The 11,567-nt window shown below is 39.5% G+C and overlaps 1 long non-coding RNA gene across 1 annotated transcript; it reads right to left on the reverse strand.

Moving 5' to 3' along the window:
- Positions 1 to 1,042: 1,042 nt before the first annotated feature.
- On the reverse strand, positions 1,043 to 2,883 carry LOC136551515 (uncharacterized). Its single transcript, XR_010782590.1, has 3 exons — positions 2,650 to 2,883; positions 1,822 to 1,872; positions 1,043 to 1,200 (listed from the first exon to the last, which is right to left on the reverse strand). It is a non-coding gene; the product is annotated as an uncharacterized lncRNA (long non-coding RNA).
- Positions 2,884 to 11,567: the final 8,684 nt, after the last annotated feature.

The raw sequence follows: 11,567 nt of genomic DNA on the forward strand, positions 1-11,567 counted from the left end.
GTCGGTCAAGCCGTGCCCCTTCTCTGTGTGTATGACATGTGGGTTGCATTGACTATGGGCCCCCGATGTTAGTGCCTCTGGGTGCTCTAGACCGGGTGCACCTAGCTGCTGGGCCTGATTTGAAATTTGATTTTTTTATTTATTTCCACAGATTTGAAAGCAAACTTTAAAGTTTTATATCTTGAGCTAGGAGTGTCCAATTTGAGTGATCCAAATTTGTTGGATTCTTCTTGAAGTGTACTATTTGATAAAAATATAAAACCTACTGGTTGGGATATTTTTGTGGGAAAATTAAATTGAGCTCAATAAGTGCTTTTAAATTTGTTTCTATCTTTTAAAATGCATAACTTGAGCTAGAGAGGTGCTAAAATTGTTATTCCAATTTTGCTAGTCTTGTGTTGACATGCTCTAGCTAGGAAAAATGCTAAACCTACAGAAGACATAATTGAAATATGGTCTTTCTATTTAACCTTGATTATTTGCTAGTTTCTAGTAAAAATAATTAGGGTAAAAATATATAAAATATGATCATGTGTATGCTACTGTAAGAATTGGGGTAAACATTTTTACATAGTGTTCTTATACAAGGATGAAAGTAAGAAAAATATGAAATCTATTGTTTGACACTTTTCACTAGGCTAAACTATTTTTGCTATAATAAGCCTATACAACCTGTCATTTTTGTAGAGGTTGCTATACTTATCCAAATTGCATGAAATTTGTATAGTAGACTATTGGGGTCTTGTGTATGCTACTGTAAGTTTCTCAGAATTTATTGAGCAATGGAAATATTTATCCTTTAAATCACCTTATTATATAAGGATATTAATAAATGCACATAAATAAATTATTTGGGCTTAACCATGATGTTTTTGTAACACCCCAGAAGAAAAGACAACAAAAATCTTCTGGAGAATTACCACAGTTCAGCACAAAGAAAACAACCCAACATTAGAGTATGCGGAAGCAACAATAATCATAAAGATCAACTATAAAATATCTTTACTGATCACTAAATTGTCATAACTCATCCAACCAAAAACCAGATCCAACATGAAGCATATAGTTTGAACCAACTAAACCATGGTTACATATTATTATTATTACAACACATGTGTCCCATAGATTATTTGACTCCAAGGTGACATGCACATGTGTTGCTACTCCCGTCCCAAGCATGCATCTTTCAGGCTCAAACACCTGAGAGGAAAACAACATGTGAGGTTTATGGAAAACCTCAGCAAGCAAACTGCCTTAACTGAGTTATTCAAATCATAGTTGATTAAATATCAAATTTAAAACATGATAGTAGATACATCCATTGTTTCATAGAACTATAATATAAATATATTAAAAGTACAAAGGTGAATAATGCAATGCAATGCAAATGCGAATGATGCCATGCAATACATATGTGAATGATGCAGTGCAATGCAAATGCGAATGATGCCATGCAATGCATATGTGAATGATGCATTGCAATGCATGACTTCACTTCTACCCACACGTCCCAACAAGAGGGAGTGAGGGCTGCAACCACAAAGCTCATCAATGTGCATTGCTGTACCGGTACTTACCGCACCAATTTGGCTACGGTTTCTTCAAATGCATATCAATGGGAAGAGTGCAAATGCAAATGTTGCATTGTGAGTAATTCATGTACTTCATAATTCAATAACAAAGACAAAAGATATAAATCCATATACTTCAAGGTAACTTCAAATTTAGATTAAATGTCTAGTGTGAGATACTAAAAACTAAGTGGAGGCAATTCAAACAACCAAGCTAAAGCATGTGAACCACATCGTCACGTTTACTTGCCTTCACTGAAGATCAAAAGTGAGAGCTAAGCACAATCCAAAGGTGCACCACCTGCTCATAAGAACATCTCAGTACTAACACCATCGTACAATCAAAACAAATAACAAATTATACAATTAAAGCATCCCAAACCCCTGTTTAAAACATCTACCATCTCGCTACTGATTGTGACAGCAGCACTGTCCCTTCTCTATTTCATAGACAAACAACCATACATTAATAAATCACTAAAATCTACCAGATGATAGAAAACTCATTTATGTACAACTTTGGTATTATAATATTTGGCATTAGAGGTCTCCAAGATAGCATAAACATTGACTTAAGTTAACTGAACTTTTCTGTCAGTCAAAACAGGACAGCAAAGTTATAAAAATCATAACTGGAGACATATTCGTCCAAATAAAGTATTCTCTAACAATATGGAAAGATAAAGAAAAACTCTACAACTTTCATTTAGATACCAAGTTCAAATTCTTCCAGTAAAAAGGCCAAAACGGATTAGATCTAAAACTGTCCAGAAACTCATCACTGGAAAATAGCCTACTTCACACGATCATATCTCCAAGAATACGGAGGCTATGGGGGTGATCTTGGCGTCAAAAGAAAGATAACGAATTCCTCTACAACTTTGTCCATAGTGGCAAAAATTATTGAGGCCAATAAAATGACCTAAAACAGCGATGAACAGAAACTGCCTAATCTGATGGGGTTTCCGAACGTGGGCGAGATTAACTTCGGGAATTACTCCATCTAAACTCCACTTAAAAAAATGATTTGATCCATGGAACTTGGTCCAAACAAGGGGATAAAGGTTTGATGTCTTACCAAGAGAAACCGCAGCAAGCACGCCGACAAACCCTAGGTGATTCACTCCTTTCTTCTTCACCTCCCGGTCATCCTCGTCGCTGCGATAGGATCGTGGTTGGATTCCGGAGAAGAACGGCACGTCAACGGCGGCGCAAGCCCTAGGTCTCCTCTTACTCCTCTTCTCCCTTCGTTCCTTTTTCTCCCATGCTAGAAGACAAGGGGCGGCGGCTGTTGGGCTAGCCAGGACGGTGGGGAAAAGGAAGGGGAAAGGACTACGATGCCGACCAGAGCAGGAGGCGGACTCCAAAGGTACGTAGCCGCGTGACACTGTAGCTCCGTAATCACTGTAGCGTTTTTTATTTATTTTCCCTTACATCTTCCAAAATTCAAAGAGTTATGATCCGAACTCTAATCCAAGCACATGAGTAGTCAAATAAAAAGTATTTGATGAGCTCTACGCATTACTAACCTCCGTTCTTTCATGCGAGGAACAGATCGATAAGTCAAATTTTAGTCTCTCATTAAAAATCGGCCATCCTCTGCTAGATAAGGAACTTGATCCAAATTAAAATTCATATTCATGAATTCCTCTTTTTTTTACAGTTTTCTTGGGTGCTTGTGATGCATATGATCTGTTAATGTTAGTAGTGGTGCTTAGAAGTAATTGGTTATAGGCAGCTAGTTAATTATTGCTTTATAATTTAACTAGACGGCTGCATGAGTAGTTTCTATTTTGTTAATAAATTTCTGATGATAATAATCTTTTCTGCGAAACTTGTCAATAACAAAGTTGTAGATAACTTACTCATCTTGCTTGTCCTAAAATTGCATACTCATAGGCCTAATTGTTTCAAAGTTATAGATGTTAGAAATCTGCTATCAGATTTGCTTGTCCTCTAGATAGATCTGAAAGATTGAATTGTTTGACCGAGATAGCTACTGAATCGCCTTAATATGATTAAAGGAAAGTTGTAGACAATTTTATAAGACTTCCAGAAAGTCTAAGATCATGTTATGTGGGTGTATAAAACTCCAGTTATGGTCAAAACAAGTAGCTACAATCTTGTAGCCTAGAAAATATTTAAATAGGTGTTTGTTTAATTACTAGAGAGGAGATATGCACCTACTCAGTAAAAGAAATTAATCTTGTCATCACCCTAATACCTTACTATTAATAATATTCACAATTATGCATTTTATCATATCATATCATCCATGTCATTACCTATGCATCCATGATATCTTATTCGTGCTCATGCATATAGGATCACCCGAAGGAGTAACCCTACTGGAATTCGAAGAAGAGGCCGAGGACAATCAAGGGATGCCCCAAACCATAGCTCATGAAGGAGACAAGCCGGCCACTAACAAACTTCCGGAGTGCCCTGACCATCATCCCACTTCATTCTTGAAAGGCAAGCCCTGAAGCATTTTAAGCCTCCTATGTTTTACACAATATCACTTGAGTCCTTTATGTATGATGCATTAGGTTCTAAGTGTTGATTGGAAACACTTGTTGCATAGAACTACCTTGTCTAGAAATACACCTTGAACCCTATGTAAGTCTAGGATCTAACATATGTTTAGCCATTCTTAGGCCGGTAGAACTCCGGTGATTTCCTATCACCTGCGAGATATAGGTGGATATCGGAGCACGGCTGGCTATATTTGCTATCGTGGAAAATAACCATCGGGTGTTATTAAGTGAAGACCAAGCGGGAACTTATTTACAATGGTGTTGGGTTGGCTATGTTGGTCTCATCTGTGTCGATTAAGGACTATACTATTGTTGGCACTTCTATCAAGATTGAACACATGCCTCTCACTTTGCTGCCCGGCTAACTCATTCCGACCACAAAGCTGAGTAGCTCAACTCAGGCTAGGCCTCATTCTATCAAAGTGTGCACTCTAGATGGTAGTAAGGATGTGCAGGGAGGCAGACATGACCCCAAGGGTAGGGTAGTCCTGATCGTCCTGGCAGCCGGTTGTCTCTGGTTGTGCGGCGCTGATCGAACCCATGAAATGTGTACCTGAGTTGTACCAAAGGTGACTTAATGCTACCATGGCTGATAGACCTAGGTTTGTGTTAGGAATAACTACCCAACTAGTTGCAATCGATTCGAATCACCATCTCTCCTGGATAGTGAGAAACTTGACTAGCTCCAACATCGTAATAATTGAGCTATGGAATTTGATGGTTATGATGAACATGGAATTATTACACCGACTATGGTTACTATTATTATGCTACTAAATGATATACCACATGTTTGGCATAGGTTAGTTGCTAATCTAGAAATGAATAGCTATAATTAACTTGATTACCGAATTATAAAATGTATAGCTAAATTAGTGGCTTTTTATGCAAAATATTGTCAAGCAAGCTCCACTTATAAAGCCTTGCATGATCTTTGGAGTCACTTTATTTTTGGTTTATGACGGGTAAGTGTAGCTAAGTACCTTCTTGTACTTAGGGTTTATTTCCCACTTGGTGCAGGTAACACAGAATTTCATGGCTATTGTAAGAATTGCTTTTGTCCCATTGTGGACAAGGAGTAGGCCTAGGGCAAGGTGCTTCAATTTATATATCTAATCTATGATGCTTTTGTGGGTTGTCATCATAGACTTGCAAGTATTAGAACAATTGTGTGAAATGTTGATTTAAAAACTACTTTACTTCCGCTACTGCTTTATTTGAACTTGGTTTGTAATAACTTTAATCGCACTCTGATGTATGGCAATGTATTTGTGAACTCTATGTAACATGTGGCATCTACATTGAATCATGTACGATCTTGGTTGTTTGTTGGCGATGAATCAAGACCCTTCATGCTACTCGATGGACTATGAGGTTTATATGGGCTCAGGTATGATAGTGCGACCGCTTACGAGCTACCATTGTACTTGTGCTCTTATAAATTGGACGGTTCTATTACCGCTGGCATCAGAGCAAGATTTAACATTAATTGCCACATGTGTATTTAAAACAAGGGTTTTTGTTTTCCAAAACCACTTTTTGGCAACTTATAGCTATATATATAGGTGTTCAAATCTAAAATTTGAATCTAAAGTGTGCCAGTGATCACTTCCGTTATGCCCAGTTAAGGATTTTAGGTGGCCAAATAAGTACTAACATTGGGTTTTTTTATTTTCGTCATCCATACGGCGTGCTATTGTATGGATGTCATTCACTTGAGTGATAATGTACGGATCAAATGCCTCTACGCCCAAGGTAAGATGATGAGTGGCATGACCGCAAGATGTGAGCGTGCGGTCTAACTGGAGAGGTAGCTTTGATACTAAAGTATATATATGTCTCATACATATACGAAGGTATTTAATTGTGGGTTAGCTTTGATACAGCTATATATGCATAATTATCTGTATATATAGGACGTAATTACTTTCGGGTAGCTTTAATATGGAAGTATATATATATATATGGAAGTATTTAGTATTCAACCTAGAGCCTAGATTTTCATTTCTGTATATATAAAATTGTGGGGTTGGGCTTAAAATGAAACTCTTGTGCAGGTACGCTAACAACGAAACATGTAGCCCGACTAGTAGTTATGTTATTTATGAGAGAACGTATGTATGCCACCGTGTATTTTGCTAGAAGTTTCAATTTTTCCTAAGTTTGTGAGTACATATGAAACATGCATGCATCATGATAAATCATTCATTACATACTTGCATTATTCCTTCACTTATAAGTTTCTTATTCGGTTAAGTAACTCTTTTCTATTATAACATTGTTCTCACTGAGAGTTGCACCATTTTTACTACAGATAGTAGCCTATTAACCACCCCAAGGGAACGAGGCATTCTTGGGTATCTTTGGTACACCTACCTTGCTCTAGAGAGTGTTGCATTTTGTGGGGTACACAAAGCTGCCCCAATGCTTTTGGACATAGAGGCATGTGTAGGAGGAACCATGGTTTGAGGTCCAAGTGTCCATCCCAGCTTGTACATAGGCACTATAGTAACAGGGCTGGAAAGCAAAGTCTGAGGGAAGAACCCCTTGGGAAGGCGCTCAAGTGGTAGCCTTTGAGATCTTGAGCACACTTTGTCAGCGCATGGTGATTCACTCACCAATAGTGTAGTGGGATCTATTCCTCAGGTGGATCTAGCTATGATAGTTTGGAGGTAGCATGACTACGTTTTAGTGGTGCAAAACTAGTGAGGAGCGGGCATAGAGCTCAAGTCCTACTATGAGTGCTATGTTCACTATCCTATAGATGTTTTATGCACGAGAAGATGCCTAAAATTTCTGGTAAGTCTTATAACATCTAGGTGAACAAGCTCATGGAAGCTAGGAAAGTACAGCGAAGGCTGAAGAAGCATGTGCGTAAGCACAAGAAGACAACTAGGGAAACTCTTTGGGACACTGATGACGCTCATACCACATTGGGAGCCCTCTAGACTCAGATGGAGAATGCTGTTGCAGATAGGAGCACAGCACAGGCAGAGACACGGGCTGCTCATGCTCAAAGGGTGCAGGCCATCCAATAGAGGGATGAGGCCTATAGTCTTGCAAGACTAGGACTATGGTTCTAGTTGGGTAGCTAGAGAATGACTACTGTCAGAGGGAGATGTTGTACCAATGTCAGATTCAGGAGCACAAGAACACCATTGTGGAGCTTCAACATGATGTTCATCACCTCAACAACATCATTAATCCTATTCCTCCCCCAGTAGCCATGGAAGAGGAAGATTTAGAAATGTTTGTTGAAGATGATGGTTGGTAGGAGGAAGAACTGGTGCCCGTGGATGAGGGAGAGGCCCTATCCAACCTTGATCGTGACCATGCTGACATGTAGAGCAGCTTTAGTGACTAGTTTGGTGCGCTAAATATTATCCTCTGCTATCTTATGTAATGGACATGTAGCTTAAGTTTCGATCTTCGAATGTATCATTGATGTAATATTGGAACCTTGCATGTTGGTCCACTATGGTACAAACTTTAATGAAATTCCAGTTTCATTTTACTAGTAAAAATATGACATGCATGTTAACGCGTTGCGAGCCCGATAAGTGATCAAATTGGTGATGTTATGTTGTGAGAATAAATAATTGTGCCTTTGTTTTATTATATGAATTTAAATTCTCTCTAGTAAATTCAGTTTGGCATGATTACCCATTCTTCTGCAATTCATGACATCATCCAATAATCACTTATTGATGAAATTTTGTAGATGACTCGCACTCGCACAGGGGCTGGCACCAGTCAGGGTGGTAATGATGACGGTCTACCACCACCACTACCACCCTCCACGAATGAATTTTTTGCACAATTCTTGGGAAGCCAGCGAACAATGGAAGAAACAGTGTGCCTCATTACGCAGAACATAACCCATGCCCACCAGCAGAATCAGGGGACAGAGCCAAATCAATACAGTACATTCAAGGACTTTTTGGAGACTAAGCCTCCTATGTTTAAAGAGGTAGAAGAACCTGCTCTAGGCTGATGAGTGGTTGAACACTATTGAACAGAAGTTTCAGTCTATTGAGGGTCACCGAAATGATGAAGGCCGAGTATGCATTGCATCAATTGCAGGGCTTGCAGGTATCTGGTGGACTCATTATTTGTCTGCCTTGCCTACTGGAGCAAATATTACCTAGGAGCAATTCAAGGTAGCATTTAGGGGGCATCATATTCCCCTAGGGTTGATGCGGATGAAGCCCGCTGAGTTCATGAAGCTCACATAAGGGACAAAAACCCTAACAAAGTATATGCATGCATTCAACAACTTATCCAAATATGCCCCAGAGTTTGTGCATACAGAAGAGAATAAAATAGAAAGCTTCAAGAGAGGCCTTGGCACCAAGTTGATGAAAATGATGGCCAATGCTAAATGTGCTATATATAATGAGTTTGTCAGTGATGCCCTAACCCAAGAAAACTAGAACAACCTACATGCAGTAGCAAAGGGTCACAAGCAAGCAACTAAGGAAGGTGCCTCAGGATCATCTCAGTCCAAAGCTCCTATGGTGGCCAAGCCATAGTTCTATCCTCTAGCGCCTAAGTTTGCGTCTCCTTAGCCAAAAAGCTAGGCTAGCTGACCTCAGAAGGTGTTTTGCAATGCATTCACCATTGCCCTACCCAACGGTAATGTAGGCCAAGGAAGCTTAGCAGGGCCAAGAAGTAACTAGCCATGCTTCAATTGCAATTAGATGGGCCACTAGGCCAAGGAGTGCCCCTATCCCAAGAGGAATGGAAATCAAAACTAGGGTAATTAGAAGCAGGCCAATCCTAAGGCACGTCCTAGGTATGTGCACTATATAGCCACGGAAGAGATTCCCTTAGGGGAAGTTGTGACCGCTGGTATGTTTCTTGTTAACAAACACCCCACAATTGTTTTATTTGATTCTAGGAGCCTCGCATTCATTTCTGAGCCCAGCATTTGCATCTAAGCATGATCAGAAGATAATTGAGGTAGACAAGGGTGGTTATAGTATAAGTTTAGCTAGGGCTACTATATCTACAAACCAAATAGTTAGAGATGTGCTTATCTCCATCTAAGAGAGGGAGTATACCATGGATCTCATAGTATTGCTAGGATTAGCCATAGATGTGATTTTGGGAACGAAATGGATGAGTGGGCATGGAGTTCTTATCGACACATTCCACTAGAACCATTATGTTGAGGGAACCAAAAGGGGATGGTGCTTTCCTAGTGCCACTTCCTAGAAGTTTTGATCTTCAAAACTTGTTTAGTGCCATCCAAACCACTACTCTCTGAGATATTTCTGTAGTTTGTGAGTTTCCAGATGTATTTTCAGATGAGTTGTCTGGTTTGTCGCCTGATAGGGATGTGGAATTTAGAATTGAGTTAGTGCTAGGTACAATACCTATCTCGAGAAGACCCTATAGGATGCCACCCAATGAGTTAGCAGAACTTAAAATTTAGCTATAAGAACTTTTGGACAAAGGTATCATTTGACCTAGTTTGTCTCCCTAGGGCTGTCCAGCTTTATTTGTTAAGAAGAAAGACAAATCCTTGTAGATGTGTGTGGACTATAGGCCGCTTAATGAAGTAAGCATAAAGAACAAGTATCCTTTGCCTCGTATTGATATTTTGTTTGATCAACTATCAAGAGCAAAGGTATTCTCTAAGATTGACTTGAGATTAGGCTATCACCAGATCAAGATCAGGCCAGAAGATGTACCTAAGATAGCTTTCTCAATTAGGTATGGCCTGTATGAGTATTTGGTCATGTCTTTTAGACTAAGAAATGCTCCTACCTATTTCATGTACTAGATGAATTCGGTGTTCATGCCTAAGCTTGACAAGTTCATGGTCGTGCTTATCGATGATATCCTGATTTACTATGAGAATGAGGCAGATCATGTAGAGCATCTGAGAGTTGTCGTGTCTAGGCTAAGAGAGCATAAATTGTATGCAAAGTTTAGCAAGTGTGAATTCTGGTTAAAGGAAGTACCTTTCTTTGGTCATATTTTATCTGAAGATGGAATCTCTATAGACCCATCCAAAGTACAAGAGGTCATGGATTAGAAGGTCCTGACTCCGGTTCATGAAGTTTGGAGTTTTCTAAGGCTAGCAGGCTATTATCATCGTTTCATTCCTGATTTTTCTAAGACAGCTAAGCCCATGACCAGATTACTTCAGAAGGATGAAAAGTTTAATTGGACTCTAGAGTGTGAGGCTGCTTTTCACACTCTACTGAACCTTGCTAACCACTGCTCCTATTCTAGGCACAACTCGACATTGAAAAGCCTTTTGATGTGTTATGTGATGCATCTGGTACAGGTTTAGGGTGTGTGCTTATGCAAAAAGGTCAAGTTTTTGCATATGCTTCTCGGCAATTGAGAAGGCATGAAGTCAACTATCCTTCCCATGATTAAGAGTTTGTCGTAGTTGTAACACCCTAGGTGTTAGACTTTCACTAATTTGAATTGCATTGCATGAGCATGAGCATCGAGCATTCATATATAAGATTTTACAATTGAAACATGTGATTAAAACATATGAAACATGCTTGTTATTTTATGTTCCTTATATATATGCATATGATCATGAGTGAATACATGTAAATGGTTGATGTGAGTCACTAAAACATCTTAGCTACACTTAGGATGACAAGTGGAACAATGTTCGTGAAGGTCACTTTGCATGATCAAGGCCTTAAGTGATGCTATGTATGTTGACTTGGAAAGCTTTATGTGTAACTAGTGTATGAAATGATTGTGTGGCCCTAGGAATAGCTTAAATATGTTTGGAATGTCATTAGGAACAACTTTGGTATTTTTGGCTAGGGCTAATTTGGTCGCTAGGTCATAGTTTAAGTGTATACCATCATTTGAATGTAGTAGGTTTGACCTAGTTTGAACTATGTCATAGAGACCTTGCATGGATGTCGTCACTAAAGCAAAGTTGCAGTATTTGATGAGGGGAACAACTTTTATTTTTGGGTCATAGACTAGTTTAGCTCCTAACATGCTTGAAATTGGCTCACAAAAACCCAGCTTTGCACTCTTTTCACCACTTTGAATTTTTGCTAAGTCATGCTTCACTGACAGTTTGACAAGCTCAACTTTGGGTTGACTTTACTCGGTATTGGTTGAGAATTAGCATGTGATCCTTTAATAAGAATTGTAGCTAGTACTTAGGGCTACAAGTTTTGTTCAGTTGGTATGCACTAACAAGCTACGGATTAGGAGATTTAAATGATTGAAATTGCTCTTTCAGGCTCAGGTTCAGGCATTGAAGAACGCCGTGCCACGTTCGGATGTGGCCGACCATGGATAGAGCATGGCCCCCATTGGCCAATGCCTAGCCCTTAATGCCACGAGCTGGCAGCCGATATCTGAGAGCCGCACGCCTCATTTCCGCTCACTCCCAGCCCGCTCTCTCACTCTCTAGTGCTCGCCCTTTCTCTCACCGTGAAACCAGAGCACCATCGCCAAGCAC

Source organism: Miscanthus floridulus, chromosome 4, assembly GCF_019320115.1.
Source record: "Miscanthus floridulus cultivar M001 chromosome 4, ASM1932011v1, whole genome shotgun sequence".
Classification (NCBI taxonomy): domain Eukaryota; kingdom Viridiplantae; phylum Streptophyta; class Magnoliopsida; order Poales; family Poaceae; genus Miscanthus; species Miscanthus floridulus.